Consider the following 17,738-nt stretch of genomic DNA (forward strand, 5'->3'; position numbering starts at 1 on the left):
CATGAACATTTCCATAGTCACGGGAGGTACACTGTTCTCATAGCACGTGTTTTTTTTTTTTTTTCAGAGCAGACGCAATAATGTAAAGGGACTTAATGCTCTATGGAATGAAGTTCCAAAGTTTAATTACCACTGCTATGGTTCGATGTTGTTGTTTTTTCGTTTTTTTTTTCAAATTATTCATTTAGGTGACTAGAAAAATGCATCATGTTTTTATCCTAACCTCTATCTTTCATTTTACCTAGTAAAGCAAATGAGTGGCCGCACTACCGTTAAAGTGCAGAAAAAAGTATCACAATTAACAGTGAAATTGTTTTTTTTAGGTGCTTGGCATCTGGCATGTTTATGCAAGATGTTGCTTTTGATTTTCGAGTTGGAATTTCAACTGTGGCCAACATAGTACATTCAACATGCCGAATCCTCTGGACAACAGTGCAACCTCTGTACCTCAAGATATTTATTCTATTCACCCATCTCTTTATGCACAAATAAAGCTAGCTTTTTGTTCGCTTTCTCTGTGTGTCAGTGAGATATTCTATCAGCTAATGTACTTTACCGTAACAAAGTATTCCTCTATAGAGTACTGAACAAGATGTTTATTTGTCCACAAGTAGAAGAACAGAAAACACAAAAGAGAGATAATTGGGGGTCAATTGTGCAGCCGGCCAGACAAGCATGTTATACGTTTATTTAGTAATATTCTCCTAGAGTGATGTTTGTGTTGTTTTTTTCTCTTATAAATTGGCATATAATGTACGCTAATATCAGTCCAACAGTACTTTTGCAGCTTGCATACAAACATACATTGTTATTGCTACATGAATGTGTAGTACATTTAAAGGCTTCCATTCTGTGTATAGGCTGCGACAACTGAAAAATGGAAAGAGGTTGCCCAAGGTTTCGAGGAAAGATGCAACTTTCCGAACTGCATTGGTGCAGTGGACGGGAAGCATGTCCAAATTCAGGCAACACCACACTCTGGCAGCCTTTACTACAACTATAAGGTATAAAGTTCTCGGTTTCGGTGCATTAAGTAAAGATTTTACTGTATCGTTACATTGTTTTTAAGGGCACATACTCTATTGTATTGATGGCTGTAGCGGACAGCAACTTGAAGTTTGTTATGATAGATGTGGGTGCATATGGCAGCCAGAGTGATGGAGACACTCTAAGTGTGTCACGGTTTGGCCAGTATCTAGAGAAAGGCCTTCTTAAGCTCCCTAGCCCTGCACACCTGCCAGGCACCGATACCCCAGCACCCTATGTTTTTGTGGGAGACGAGGCCTTCCAGCTTTGGCCGGATTTCCTTCGCCCTTACTCTGGCAGAGGCCAGAGTGATGGAAAAAGGATTTTTAATTACCGGCTGAGCAGAGCAAGGTGAAAGCATGGCCAGCACCTTTATGTTAAAACATTATTATCCTCGCATGCATCTAATTCTTATTGCGGTTACTTTTCAGGAGGTGCGTGGAAAATACATTTGGGATCTTCGCATCTAGATTCAGAATTCTGCACAGGACGATAAATCTGCTGCCGCATAACGCAGATTATGTCGTGATGGCATGTTGTGTTCTGCACAACTTCTTTGGGACGATGTCATTTACATGTCTGCTACCTGTGCCGACGAGCCGAGCACTGCAAGAGAGGGACAGGGCATGATACTCCTCCAACCACCAGTCGGACACAACTACAGCCGATCAGCTGCTGAAACTAGGCACTTGTTCTGCATATACTTTTCTAGTGCTTGAGGTTCAGTGCCATGGCAGCAGGTCTGCGGCCATAATGTGCACAGACTGCCAGGCCCAATCTAGACCATGCTAGGTATAGCTATGTAAATGCAGTTTCAAAACATCAGCCCGAAGCAGTTTTGCAATTACTTAAACTGCTGTCAATACAAATAGGATGTCAATAAATTTACCTAAATGGATATCTGTAAAGTACATCAATTTATGGCAATGGCAGTTGAAGATTAGAAAAAATATACATTGTAGGTTAATGAGCAGATGTACAAATGAACAAATACAATGTATACGTATATAAAATGCCCCTCAGCATAGTCGTATCATCAGACTCACAGTATACTGTGAGTCTGATGATATGACTATGCAGAGGGGCATTTTTTCATTCATATACATTGTATTTACATATCTTTATACATATACATATTTGTATATACATATATATGCATATGTATATACATATACATATAATGTATATACATTGAAGCAAAACTTTATTCGTTCAGAGTGTGGTCAAACACCTGCGCACCTGTAAAAAACAAGCTGCTCGGGTAAGTGCCCCCAGCATAGGTGGAAGTAATATGCATCATCTCCATCTTCAAATGGCTCAGCATTTCTTTCGGCACTTCTGTCATCGTTTTGTATAGTGAGAGCAGAAAATGTTTGATGTAATCCATGGGCTTTTCAGCCTCAATAGCAGCTCTGACTGCCTCAATCTGGCTATCAATAGCATCTATTTCTGCACTTCGTTTCCTTTTTTTTTTCGGAGCAGACTGTGGGCGCCTCGCAGTGCTTTTTTGCACGAATGCATCGCCTGGCATGTGATAAACCTCATTCACAGCCGCTTCATTAGCTGGTGAAAATATTTCGCTTGAGTCTTCACCTTGCGGTGATGCGTGCATCTGGGAATCCTCCCCCGGCAGTTGGCATTCACAAATCACTTGAGGCTAGGCCAGCATGTTGCTATGGCTCCTGGAAGTAAATCATGTTTTCATGTGAATGTGTGCAGTATCTTAGTTCTGGACATGTTTACATGACCAAGACACTGACTGAAAAGCTAAATCAATTTGAAAGTAATGCCTCAGCTTGCACCAGCCTTGTTGACCTTGTTGACAAAGATACAGTAAGTAAATGAAACACACTAGCTGAGCATATGATTCGAGGGGAAGCTGGGCTCAAAATCACACAACCTGTATTTAAGTATTACCTTGTATTTTTCCCCATCACAATTTGCAACTATTCCTCCTCGCTATTTCACTTGCTTACGAATACTCACTGACGTGGTTGCAAAATATCTCTCATGAACTGCATCCTTTCCAAATAAGGCCATCTGGATTTTTCAGACCAGCTGGAGCCGCTTCGTGTGGTGTCTTTCAGCTCTTTTAACTTTCGGCGAAGCGTATCTTTTAGGTTTCGCCACCTTGACTGGATTTCGTCTAGTGTAACTGTCCGAAGAAAGAAATGACACAAAACTTTATGAAAGTAGTTGTTCAAGCCCCACAAATTTTACAGTTACGAGAGGTTCAAAATTATTAAAGCCTTACATTTCAAAAATGAAATAAACGTTCAATTTTCTAATTCAGACATTTACTTAATTGTGCACACAGCTTTCTGGTGTGGAAGTGGTGGCAAGGACGGTTAGTTGGAAGTCATGATGTTGATGAAAACAATAAAACAAAATTACATAAGGAAGATTGCATAATGGTTTTTTTTTGCTCTGCTATAGGCAGTAATGTGTGTTTTCAGTTCAATAACTATAAAGATTGTTTTGCACATCTAGATTAAATTAACTTTTCTTTAAATGCACAGATAAGACTGGAAGAGAAGTTATTGTTTATCACCATAATGCAAGAACTGAAAAGTTTAGTCGGTCATGTCAAGCCAGAACAGTTTTTACGCGCGGGAGTACTTCCCTTATCTTCTCCAATCTCTGTACGATGTCACTTTTGTTTGAACCTTTTTTTTTTGATGGCTTTAAAATTCCAAGAAATAAACTCTTTTGGAAGTTTACGCTGTTGTGTGCCTCTCTTCGTCTCGCATTCCCGCAGACGTTTTATTTTCTATTAACGCCGACAGGTTTGGAGGGTTTCGCCCAGCGCTACCACGTACCACGAATAATTGGCGGCTGCTGATGGGCTCTGCGCAGTTGTGCAGCCCGCATGTGCTTAGTCGCTTCGCAGCTTGATAAAGTTAGCAGTTGATATATACCAGTAAACTTAAACTTCTGCCTGGACGTGCAAAACTTACCAACGAAAAGCTGGTGTGTGGCGGTATCCGCGCCTACGGCAATCGTGGACGTTATACTAGAGCCATACGCGCGCTCGTTGTCACAGCTTGTATTTAGCGCCAAAAATAAAACAACTTCACTAACTTATGAACAAGCAGAATAGTGAGACAGACTTAGTGAATTTCATTGCGCCAGTGCACTATCAAGCTACATATGCACAGCTGGCTATTGCCTGCTTTACGATAGTCATTCAATGACACATCCCACAGAAGTGGCCGCTTCTCGATTTCGTCGATAAATATCTCATTGAACAAAGCGCGAGACATTTTGTGCGATCAAATTACGTGGCTTTGCTTGCAAGAAAGTGAAAATTACCTGTGCTGCAGTTTAGACGGCTTCCGCTACGTCGTTTCCTGTGATGTCACGTTTTAGAATTTTATTGGCTGGCGGCCGCTTCGTTCGCAACGATTGCTGCGACGGGAGCGGCGTGCGACCAACTTGTTGGAAGTCTGTCGCAGCCGCTCTGCGACGGGTGCGGCGTGCCCTTCTGTCGCTGTGCGGCTGTAATCGCACACTGCTGCGGCTAGAATCGCATCATGTGAAACGGCCTGTTATTTATTTTTATTTATTTCAAGTACCCTCAGGGCCGTTGGCATTAGAGAGGGGAGTGGTTACAGGCAAAAATAGAAATTAAATAAACAAAATGGACCAATTGTCGAAAAGTTACAGATGTGGTTAATCATACAATGTTAGCTAAGGCGTCCTTGAAAAGCTGATGATCTTTGATGGTTGCTGTTGGTGCCGGAAGGTGATTCCACTCTGCTGCAGTGCGAGGTAAAAAGGACTGAAAGAAAGCGTTAGTTCTGCAAAATGGTACACCGACTTTGTAGGCGTGATCTAGTCTTGATGATACGTGATGCGGAGGAGGGATAAGTTCAGTGCGTAAGTGCGGATGATGAAACATTTTATGGAACAGACAGACACGAAACATTTTACGACGTGTAGCTAAGGGTGGCAGATCAAGGCTTGATTTCATTGAAGATATGCTGGCGCTCCTGTTATAGTTTGAAAGAATGAAACGGGCAGCGTTATGTTGGACCATTTCTAGCGAATGAATTAGATTTTCGTGATGAGGGTCCCAGATGGGTGCGGCGTATTCTATCTTTGGACGTACTAATATTTTGTACAGCAAAAGTTTGAGCGAGAAAGGCGCTCTAGCGAAATTGCGGCGGATGTAACCCAGCATACGATTAGCGTTGTTAATTATGTGTGTGATATGTAAAGACCAAGTAAGAGTGGAAGTGATGTGTACACCAAGGTACTTATATGAGTGTACCGATTCTAACGGAAGATGGTTTAGAAAATAAGTGGGAGTACTGTCGCATGTTCTGGATACGCGAAGGGATTTACATTTATTGATGTTGAGTTCCATTAGCTATGTTTTGCACCAAGTAGTTATAGCATTCAGGTCTGATTGAAGGGTGGGTACATCGTCACTGCATGTTATTGCTCGAAAAATGACACAGTCGTCAGCAAATAAGTGAATATGTGAGGAAACGGAAGAAGGCAAGTCGTTAATGTAAATTAGAAAAAGAAGAAAGGGGAGGGCGACGGGGAATGGGGTCGACGAAGCTCATTGTCGTTGTAAGACTGGCGAGGAGTAAACTGGTACTCATCGCCACGTCAGGTGTACCCGTAGCTTGCACGCTCATCTCGCAGACGTCGGCGACAGACACGTGCAGCATGGCCACGGATGCCGCAGTCGAAACAAACTGGACGGGGTGGGAGTGGCCGCCAAGCACCATGCACTGGAGGTACCGAGGACTGGACGACGAAGCAATGTTGCACAGGCGCGGGATAGGCGGGAGGACAAGTATAGCAGTGGTTGCAGCAACTTCAGCGTACGTCAGGACGTAAGACGAGGTCGGTTGGTCTGGAGCCATGGGACTAGTCCAGGAAGCAATCTCGTCCTTGGGTATGTCAGGCAACTCAGTAGAAGGAACAGGTGGACTAGAAAAAGCAGGGGCTGAAGGTCACTGTGTTGCTCCTCACCAATAATGGAGCGGATCATGGTGTGCAGATCGGCCTCGGGAGTTTGGCTTGTATCAAAGGTGTTGAACCGCTGCGATTGTTGGTGATCAAGCCGCTGGCAAGTGATGCGAATGTGAGCTGCCGTAGAGGGATTCTGGGCTGCTAGAGCAGCGAAGGCAAAATAGTCAGTGCCTTCCAAACATGGTGAACGCGGTCGCTTTCAACCATTGCGGTGTTGACGCGCCGACAGAGGGCGAGGACGTCCTCGATGTAGGATGTGTAGGTTTCGCCCGGAAGCTGCACGCGGGTGTCTAGCTTATTTTGGAGAGCTGTAGGACCAGTGCCAAAAGTGCTAAATATTTTTGGGATCTGGGAAATGAAATGAGACCAGTCAGGAATGCCGTCCTCATGGCTGAGAAAGCACATCTTGTCACGTCACTTAGATATAATGTGACGTTGATCAGCTTTATACAAGCTTCCCAGCAATTAAAAGCGCTCATTCAATCGTAGTGTTTTAACCAGTCTTTCATGTCGTCACCTCGGAGACCGGCGAAAACAGGAGAGTCGCGCTGGCGGGAGCTAACTGACCAAGTAGTCTGGCCGAAGGACTGAGGAACAAGGGGAAGGGGCAGGCGACGTCGGGTTCAGAGAGGAAGCATGGGCACCTGGCGAATAGACGTCTGTAGCGGCAGGCGCCAGAAAGGTAATTACAGCTGAGTAATGCGAATCGGCTTACGCCATGACGAGTGATATTCCGCCAGCTCCAGGATATGCCGTGTAGAAGACGCTGGAAACAAGAGGCCTCACCACCACTTGGGAGACAGGAGGATGCAAAGGCAGCTTCATCTTTCTGCTGCCAGCCCAGCTAAAGCAGCAGCTATAAACCAGCAGCGTTTCGTTCACACTTCGTCTTCCCCGGACGAGCTGACCGATGATGATGAATATGTACAGATGAAGATGACGTTCACACACAGTGCTATCGGGCGACTGGAATATAAGTAAGGTGGTTCCTCTGTATAAATCTGGTAATCAATACTCGCCTTTTAACTACCGACCCATTTCTATTACCAGCATTCCATGCAAAATCTTCGAGCATATACTCTTTTCACATATTATCACTTACCTTGAACCTAACTTGTTTTTTCATCCTTCTCAGCACGGTTTCAGGAAATCCTATTGATGTGAAACAAGCTGCTCTTATTCACACAAAAGCTTTACGCAATTTCGGACCATCGCTCTATCACAGACTGTATTTTAATTGATTTCGCAAAAGCATTTGATAAAGTTTCTCATCATATTTTGTTCGCAAAACTGCGCACAATAGGGTTAGATCCTAATATCCTCAAATGTCTCAGAGTTTTTCTTACCGTCAGCAATTGTTGCCGCCAACAACGTTAATTCGACCACTCACCCTGTTCTTTCCAGCGTACCTAAAGGCACCGTTTTGGGGCCCCTGCTTTTCTTTATATTTATCAACGATTTACCCAGTAATCTTTCTTCTTCTGTCGATGTTTTTGCTGATGATTGCGTTTTTTTTTTCGTGAAATAAGAAGTTATAGGGACAAGCACATGATTCAGTCTCACCTTAACGGAATATCGCCATGGTGTCAAAATTGGAATATGAAGTTGAATGCTGACAAGTGCAAACTTATGCGCATTTCTCGTGTCAGTAGTGATTTTTCCTTATATACTTTAAACGGCGCATCACTTGAACCAGTTACAACATATAAATTCCAAGGAATTCATATTACGTCTAACCTTAGCTGGAGCGCACACATTGAGCATATTATTAACAAAGCTAATCGCATGCTGGGTTACCTGAAACGTAACTTTCACGCAGCCTCAACTAACATCAAACTTTTACTATACACTACACTCGTACGCTCACAGCTTGAATATTCTTCATCAATCTGGGTCCCTGGTGTAAATAGCTTGATTGACCTACTCGAAACGACACAAAATAAATCAGCGCGCTTTATACTCTCCGACTTTCAGCTCACATCAAGCGTAACTACCATGAACAATACATTGAGCCTAACTTCACTGTGTCACTGTGTCTCTTTCACAAAATATTTCATCATGAGTCCATTCGCAACGAATTACTTTTTCCCGCTTCATATATTTCACGCCGCACTGATCACATACATAAAGTAGGCATTTCTACATGCAAAACTAGAACTTTTTTGAATTCTTCTATTCCTCGCACGTCAGATGACTGGAAGCACCTTCCTTATTCAATTGCCACAATTTTTGAACCTGCATTGTTTCGGTCTGCTGTTACAGTTTCTATTGTCTAATATACTCTTTAGTGCCTGTTATACTTTTGAACACTTATTCCACTTGTTGTGCATGTTTTGGTAGCTTATTATCCTCTTGCTTTGTATTGTCAGTATTTTATGTATTACCCACTCCGCTCTGTAATGCTTTGTCCTGAGGGTAAATAAATAAATAAATTTATGGTGCACAAATTAAAAGGGTGTACACATACAAGTACAGAAGGGCTGATAATTGCATGGTAATATCATACAGATATAGGATGCCGGAATATGGCAAAACGTACAAGCAACAGCAAATTTAATGGACCATAGAAAAGTGTGCAAGGGCTGCTGACAACGCACAGAGGTATGAGAGAGACAGTGATAGTGTTTAACAAAATAAAGATACTCGCCTCAGAAGGGATTAGACAGTGAACACTACCAATAACAAACCCAACATCGACGATACAGAGAATGATAAGAGCGTCTCTCATAGCCTGAGTTGCTTTGGGACGTTAAACCCCACAAACCAACCAGAGAATGATAAGAGATAGGCTCTAAGAAGGTCGCTCTGAAATCAAGAAATTATTTTTGAGGGAAGAAAAACTTCAATGGAATAGGATTAGACGTGGCCAAAAGTGCACAAGAGACCGTAGTCCATACTTTTACACCTTGATACTTAAGGCGGCGCTGGCCAAAGTGATTGCGAGATGCAAGGACCAGAAATATTTTCTGTGATCATGAGTGACCATTAGCATGGCCATAAAATTGATTCCGATGTCTGTAGGCCTGGATATAGCACAGTATGGAAAAACTCCAAAGGGAGCCATCTGGCGAATGGCTGACGATGTCCTGCACGTCGGCAAGCAACGCAGCACCTGGGTGCAAAACGTCCAACAAAGGGTGCTGCAGGCTGTACTACGACACGCAATGCTCCCGCTAACATTCGAGCTCTCTGATGCCACAAATGGAACAAAAACTATGGACCAGCAGATCCACGGTGTCCAGAAAACATTGTTCTCCTCTTTAATGCTTACAGCGTGACCAGCTCTAGCGTAACAACAGTCACCATCGATTAGGACTCCTTGCTACGGGCTTTTGAAATAGTTACATCTGTGCCAGAATTTTCCGTCACAACACATTGTTATCAAGGAACGAATAATGTCCAAGTTATATAACGCACACTGCTGCCCTAAACTTGTTTCATCGTTTCAGCGAACATTATCCCGTCTATAAAACTAAAAAAAGAAGCAGTCCTTCGTTATACATAAAAAATTATCGGGGAGGTGGGGGGCGCTTAAGCTCCGCCTTTAATGCTGTGACGCGATAGCGTAGGCTACCACTCAACCTTTAAAGCTCCGCTTTAAGCAAAACGCATGAAAGTGCCTGCGTGGCCTAGGGGTAACGTGTCTGACGCTCAGTATGCGAGGGTTCTACTAGGTTTATTCTAATATCACCCTCCCATATGAAAGGAGAGACCGCAGTTGGCAGCTCCTGACAAACATAACGTCAGGCAACCTTACGTCCAGTCAGAGCGCGACCACGTCAGCTGCCAGCTACCACCGAGCGCCATGCCCGTGATGTTTCGTTTAAAACTTTGATGCCGGATTTTCCGGTAACGGGCTCTTTAAAGCTATCATGGTAAAGACGTTAAAATGTCTTATGGCAGGAGTAAGGGTTGTTTTTAGATTGTGTATCCCCTCTAGACATGCAAAATGTGCAAATTCGAATAAAGGGTAATCTTGCAGATAACGCCTGGCCATGCGAGGTTCGCACGCTCACGCCTTCATAGGTGAGACCTGAGTTCGTATATCGAATTCTCGTCGTTTTCAAATCGTCTTTTCCGCCCTCATCTGATAGGCGGAAACGGCGGAACCGGATGTCGCGGCTCGGATGCAGCTAAAAGCTCTCAGGAAACGAGTCGGTTACGCCATTAAAATCACGTAACAGTGTAAGATCCCATGAACGTCCTCAAGTATTCCACTAAGGGGTAAGATCGCCAACATGGCAGCGCGCTCCGAGACGAAGCCACTCGCTTCGCAGTGAAGTCGCCGGTGCTCCTGCGTTTTTCTGCGCGTCAACAGGTTATAAATTGAGTACAGGACTTTCGCTTTGTCTTATCTTGACTATAACAAATTGAATGAATGAAAGTTATGCCAATTTTTGTTTTCGTTCGATCATCCTGCAGCTCTTGAGCACGTCGAGAAATAACGGTTTGTAGCAGAAAAAATTCACTTTCTTGAAACCATTTGCGCCACTATATATCACCATATTTATAATCGTGTATGCATTTACGAATGTTGAATAATGTGGCATACAGCACCATGGGACGCACAATGCCAGTGTTTCCTCAACGCAAGCTTAAATGCGCGTTATTGGAACACACTTCTAGCGGTCAGAGTGCCCCATATCATTATTACACCTGTGCTGCGTTTGGTAGCGTCATCCCGCTCAGCATGTGGGGGGTCAGTCGCTAGCGATATTTCTTTCAACTGACGTGTTGGACGTGTCATAGATAGTTTTTCGGCATCCCTTAAGGTTCCTCATAGCCACGGTGCTGAGGCTCTGAGCAGAGCTCGCGAGTGAGCTCGCAAGTTAGTTTTCAAGCGTCAGTGGACATGCGTGATCTTCGTGTCAGGCGAACCTCTAGAATAAAGTTTTCGTCTGCGAAATCTCGTAGCGCATGCACTAAAAGAAACAAGCCAAGAAGTTTTGAGCTCATCCGTCTTATTTCTTTATAGCGAGTGAAATAAATACATAGCAGCGGTATTTTGTAGCACCTACATAACCATCTGCATACGCAGCAACATGCCTTTAATGACGTTGGAGCTGGCAGGTTGTCAAGGTGACTTGTTGGACCAGCACAGCAGCGAGCGTTGTCTGTTCAGCGAATGCATGAACGCCGCAAATCATTTCGTCTCAGTATTGTTCGAACAAACTAGCTTTCTGTGTTTGCCATCGGCGGCATGAGCGGCCAGCTTATGTCATTGAAGAACTACGCGTTAATCAGCAAAAAGTAATAGGTGAAACGGTGCCGCTTGGTGCTGCTTGGTGTTTCGCTGCTGCAAGTGGAACGCAGTAACATTCTGCGGCCGCTTATAGTCGCAACCGAACTGACATCCGCTTCCGGCGTTAACACCGATCAATTAAGGCAAAGACGACACTGCTAAAAACGACGTAAATTGGGAATACGGGACCGGTGGTCGTTCAGCATGCAGTATCCGAGTGTGACCGTGGCAATGCGATCGATATACATCAAACAATTGCAACAAAGCGAAAGAAGGCGGCTGTCTTGCCTAGTACTTTAAAAAGTATTTGTTTTGAGATCAGTGCACCCTAAAGAGCGTTCACCTCGGCTCAGACGGCCATAGCAGAGGGCCGAAAGTGTCGCTCAAAACATATCCAGAAGGAAAAGGTGTGCGACCTTATTTTGCTACTGATGGTACCAGGACTGCCAGAACAAAGATCATTCCTATCATTTTGACGATCGGGAGTGAATATTCTCATGGTAAGGTCCCATGGAACACAAATATATCTTTGAGTGTAGAAGAAGAGATACCTACCAGCGCAGCTCAGTTGATACCCCATTGCGGGCGTCACGTGGAGACAGTGGAGCTCAGATTCTTCTGAAGACACATGTGTATTTTTATGCGACAGCTTTAAGAGTCTCCTGAAAACGAAAACTATATCATGTCGTCCAAGTCGGCGTTAGTTTGAGGCCACTACTGGTCATGTGTGGCTGAAGTCAGATGTTGTTTAGGGGCACACCCTTCTCTCCACCTACCGCAGTTGGTGAGCGAGAGGTAGAGAGGACGAAATCCTCTTAGGCACTTGTAGGCCAGAGAGGTCGGACAAAGGATGACTAAGCAAGAACGAAAATTGCTAAGAATGACTCATCCGCAATTATCTAAAGGAGCGATTACGAATTGAAATGGAAGATTGAATAAATATCGAAATAGATTGAAGAGTTCAAGAAAAATGCCACCATATTTCCCCCACATAATAATAATTCATTGCCCCTAATTAATGTTTTCTGTCTTCGGTAAAATCATCTCCTCTCTAAAATAGCCACACTACTAATTAATCAGTCCACCCAAAATCAACAAGATCAATTGACATTTCGGTTTAATTGCGCTGGTTTCCATCCCTGCTAGCTTGTTTAGTCTTAATGCCCTAGCGAATTGATCCCCTTCCTTCCCTTTTACAAATAACGCTTAACAAGTGTCCCTGCTATGTTTTATAATACTACCAGTGGCCTACACTCAACACAGGGGGCGTACACGGTATAACTACAGCAAGCATTCATTTCGCCTAACTTGGAAGGTAAAAGTAAGAAAACGCATTGTTTGGCAAAGTTATGGTGCCATAACAAAATTAGGGTGTAATTATATTGTCACATTAGTCGGTGCATACGCATAAGGAAAGAAGAAGAGACTCTCGTGAGTTTTAGAGAAGACGACGTTCAACAGAGTCGGCTGGTGCCTGCAGAAAACGTCTGTTTGAAAGCCTTGTCTTCCGTGCCCGCCCTCTGCTCCAAGCTGAACTACCCCGTAACAATATTTTAAATATGAAATAAATATGAACCATAGCAATTTTTGGCGACGACTGCCCATATGACGCCAATGTATCTTTTTTTTTCTTTTTTTTTTTTTTTTTTTTACAGCGGAGCGAACTTTCTTGAAGCTTAATGAGGCGGTTAAAAAGATTACGAAACCGCGATGCTAAAGCTGAGATAATACGGGCGCAAAAACGTCTTATAAACTAATATTTTCATTTAGGCTTTCAGCAGCGAAACGCTGATAATGATCAATCCATCCTTATCTTCGGCAAAACAATCCAAAAGAAGGTACCGCTATGCTATAGAGAACAGGGCAGATCTATTACCAGCGGCTAAGCAAAGAAGCGCTTTTGCGGCCGAAAGACTTCTATTTTTTCTTTAGACTAAAATCCAGGAATGAAAGCGTTACAAACCTCCGCTTTTACGATCGACAGAGGCGCGGCATCGACTTACGGTTACCCGCCGTCCCTCTATGAGGTTTGAGGACACAGTACGTGTGTCGACGTGTGAGGAACAAGTTCAAGAAAGTCCCTTTTTTTTGCAAGCAATTGGATATTTATAGCAAATGGTACATATTATTCTGCATAATAATAGAAAAAAAAAAAGAAAACCCCACGACAAGATAGTGATAAAAGACGACTCGGTACATGACAAGGAAAAACAGATAATGAACAACCACTGCAAAAAAAGAAGACTATATAAAGATAACAAAGCAAGTGTTTCAGATATAGTAAGTAGAGGCCAAAGTTACATAAAAAACACAGCGTAAAATATTAAACCAGATAAAAAGGTTTAAACAAAGGCGAAAACAATGCTCAATTAACCGACAGTTTGTGGCAAAAAGGAATTCTCACGGCTTTCTTGTTCGATGAGGCTTTGTAGTCGCAGAGATGATCGCTAGCGGCGGCCGTACCAGATGAGCAGAAACGATGACTTGATCGTAGGCTCGGTGAAAAACAAGACTCTTTACCAGGGAGAGCGGCCGCGAGAGTGACTCGGAAGACTGCATCTTCCCAGAGCGCAATGTCGCGGATGTGCTGAGGTCTGCCTTCTTATACTCTCAGCTGCTTACGCTGCGGCCCATCGTCAAGGACACGCGCTGGCCGGTCTCTGCCCCGGAAAGTCATGTCGAAGCATACTCGGAGGAGCGGGCAGATCCCGTAACTTTCGCTTTAAATGTGAGGCAGCTTGTGACAGACGCTAAACCGTTTAAAATCTTACGAAGATGCCCGTTTGCGCAGTAAAGCATTCCTTTGTAACATTCGCTTCAATAAACTTCACTTTAGTCATAGCGACTGTTGCCTTGAGGTCGTTTACACAGACAATTCGTAGATACGGATATAATATGAGTGGGTCGACGAACGTGACGTGATACTAGCATATTGATGTAGATAACTAATTGCTTTCTCTGGTGGCAAAGAATGATATAGTTTTTGACGAGCGAGAGCTTTAGCTGTAAAGTTTGCAAAATTTGTGGGACTGAACTTATGGCAATGAAAGCAGAAACATTTTAATCGACGAACAGAGTATTCTCACTTTTGCTCTTCGTAACCCTATTCAAAGCGTCGATTTCCAACTTACCACTTTTAGTACCTATTCAGGACACCCCAAGGAATAGGCTTAGCGATATATATACCACGACGTTCGGCTGTTTCGTTTTCCATGACAGCAAAATTGGCGCCAGCAAACAAGGCTCCATGCGACAAAAGAATCCACCAGAGCTCTTGTTGTCTTTCTCCTCCCGCCTACAGTTATAAAACTTAACACTGATAGTGAAAACATCCTCAAATATAATCTGTACGAAAGCAAAGCTGCGCGCTGATGGGGCATCAGATGTCTGCGTATCTAAAAAGTGGAGCTAGATTCCACGTCAACAGTGCGTGATATGCTTAAACGAGGACAATACTCGCCAAATAAATTGAAAAAAAAAAAAAAAAACATCACTGGTGACCAGGAACAGCGATCTGTGCAAACACTAATTAAGCATCTTGAAGTTAGTCTGCATGGTCAGCAGCCAAAACAAACAGCAAGACGGCACGCGTTCTTGTGGAAGTACCATAACTTGCCATGAATTCGGGAAGGCAAGGCGTATAGGCAAACACAATGCTATTCCCAGTCGAAACTAACAAACTGATCGCCAAGATCAGATTACCATTAGAGATTGGCCTGCTTACGGTGCACTATTAGGGGCAGGTCTGTCTGCTTGACTCACCAATTGGTTCTCAAACAACGTACAAACTATACACACAAGTGAATGCCTTTGCACCAACATGCTTTATTTGCGAGCAGCAAATGATTTTATAGTCAGAAATGGTCACCGGCTTTTTTGTGATTTCATGTGCCCAAAACGGTGAAAAAGTGCTTTTTTTTTTTCAAGGCAAAATTGTTTATGAACGCATTTCTTTTTTTGGCATATTAGAAGATTGCGCCGTGATAATCAATATATTCTCAGATACTCCCTCGGGACGCTTGCAGCAATGGGTTGTGTGTAGCCAAAACTCGCTCTATTAGTTTTCTATGGAACTCTGTACTCCCTGTGAAGGCAGGGAAAATTTTAAGAGCAAGAATTTTCAGAGCGTTCCAGAGATTATACCAGTCATACAAGTGTCTTCTAATAAATAAGAGCTGTTGAGTCACAAAAAAAGTGATTTTCAAGAAAGCCGATCTTGAAGAGGAGAATGAGCTGGAAATTACCAGTAAAAGGGGTCAAGTATAACAGGTAAATAAGACCAGCGCGTTTCCTTGCATAAACCACCAGCTAACGTTACTCCTCGAAGTCCAATGAATAGGATTGGTAACCATGGTATCTGCTTAAGGCTTAAAATACTTTTAAGGTCCTGGAGGTCTTAATATGGGCCTCGAAGGGGCCTTTATTGTCGAAAAGGCCTTGCCTTGAGCATGCCTGCCTGCAAAGGCCTTCAACGGTACACAAGGCCCTTCAGGCAAGCAAGTGTGGTGGAATAAAATGACTAGCAGGAAGAGACGCAAAAGAGACACCGGTACACACTTCCGAGAGATCTGCCTAGCGTGTCTCGTTTTGCAATTGTTTCCTTACCGGTTCATTCTCTTATTCCTTTGTTATTGCTCAGCCCGACACCGGCACCGAAGCTGGCGATTAGCTTTGCGTGTTTAGCTGCTAGTCACGAAGAAATAAGTTCGAACTGCCAGAGGTAGGAGTGCAAACTAAATAAAAATAGTTGTTACAAAATACGCAGTCCTGCGACCTGTCCAGCACAGCACCGCTGAAAAGACGGGGCAACTGATGCAAGGCCGGTAGGACCTCAGCTCGAACGGGGCCTTTATCCTTACTAAACATCTATTAATGGGCACAAAGGCAAAGACAGTGCAGCTGGAGCCCGTTCTCAGAAAAGGTTCTAGCAGCAAGTGGTTATGAGGAAAGTAGGCCGGCCTGGGGGGCTCGACTGGCCGAAAGACTCCGAGGAAACTGCCTGTTTTTACCGCTCCCATTGTACCCGTTAATCAAGCAAGATCAGGAGACTGCGAGAACAAGAGAGAAGTAAATGGACGCAGCAACAGACTGCCCGATACTTAGCAGATCCCCGATAAACGGTTTGATCATCGCTAAGCTCAATTCAGAGATGTAGCAAGCGGACACGAGCTCTTCATTTGCTGGCTACACCAAACTTTTTTAATGTGATCCGACGTTCAGGTCATGATTCTAGCCTTTTATCAAGCTTGTTTTTCCTTCTGAAGGAATAGCACATACGCTCCGTTTTATTAACTCACCTTTACATTCCCTTTACTCACATCATGCGGAAGTTTTCTCCTTTAATTTTCTGTATCATGCTAATTATTTTGTTATTGTCATCCAGATCCTTTGTTACCGATGGCACAATATATATGCTAGCAGGTTTTCACGTAATCCCAGAAGACGTCAACAAACCACCGGTCTAGTCTGAACTGTAAGTTGAATTGAACTTCTTCCGCGTGTATTCCTCCATCGCGAATAAATCTTTCGCTCAAAATATATTTTGGGTCTGAAATACAGGCATTAGAAATTGAATTCCCAGATATTAGCTCCATCTTTGAGAATTATAGATTCGCGCTAGGATAGCAGTTGCTAGAATATATTTAACGTTGGCTCTCTGCATTGCGGAGCCATCCCTATGGTCATCGTCAATACACTTTCAGAACTAAAAGCGTCATGCACGTTCCATCTGTCGGTTTGGATGCGGAGAAGAAAGAAGATTGCGGGGAAAAGAAGAATGGCGCTCCGGCGACGCGCCCTGTCAATACCTCAGACGGGGCCCGTATTCTGCCGGCTCTGCTTCAAAGGCCACGAAATCGACGCCCTTATGGTGGCTTGCCTCTGCACAGGTAAGCCCTACTGCCCAGTGCGGAACGAAGCCGTGAACCATGGCTACGGCTGTGTTTATTGTGGTGGGTTTACGCACGCATGCCACTAACGTTTTCCTTAAAATCAACCCAGATAATTGCGTTGATAGGAGCATCATTTATACAAACGATTGCGTTGCTTAAATATGCGATGCATATCAACGCTGGAGCCCAGCCCCCTTTCCGCTGAGGTCATTTACACTTCGTGCGCGATATTCAGTAACGATTCAGATCAGAGTGCTAGCGTTGGGAGTTCCAGGAGATATTTAAGGCTGGTAGGAGCAAACTGAGGACTGGAAGCGTTTTCGTCCTTCTCTGAACTCTAGCTGCGTCTCTGCAGTCTATTTTAGCATTGCGTTGCTTGGTTCTTCAGAACACTGCTTCTTTTACCGTACTTTCATTCTGCTGGAGTAGCATTTAGAGTAAGCAGTGTTTTGTCTGTATCGAATCGTGTCATGTGCTGAGCCCCCGTATTTGTTTGAACATTTATCCAAAGCATTACCTGAAACCCAACGTAACCTGAGCACTGATAATTTTAAGGAGTGTTGAAAACATTCCTTATGTAGTAACAAGCT

General features: G+C 43.7%; 1 protein-coding gene and 1 pseudogene across 3 annotated transcripts in view; one reads left to right on the top strand and one right to left on the bottom strand.

Moving 5' to 3' along the window:
- Positions 1-17,738, bottom strand: part of LOC146203176 (uncharacterized) — a 152,054-nt gene that overhangs the window by 40,363 nt on the left and 93,953 nt on the right. The gene's annotated exons all lie outside the window — the stretch shown is intronic.
- On the top strand, positions 1,076-15,926 carry LOC146203177 (uncharacterized; annotated as a pseudogene).

Source organism: Amblyomma maculatum, chromosome 1 (assembly GCF_055883805.1).
Source record: "Amblyomma maculatum isolate TAMU_Amacu chromosome 1, ASM5588380v1, whole genome shotgun sequence".
In the NCBI taxonomy this organism is placed as follows: Eukaryota; Metazoa; Arthropoda; class Arachnida; order Ixodida; family Ixodidae; genus Amblyomma; species Amblyomma maculatum.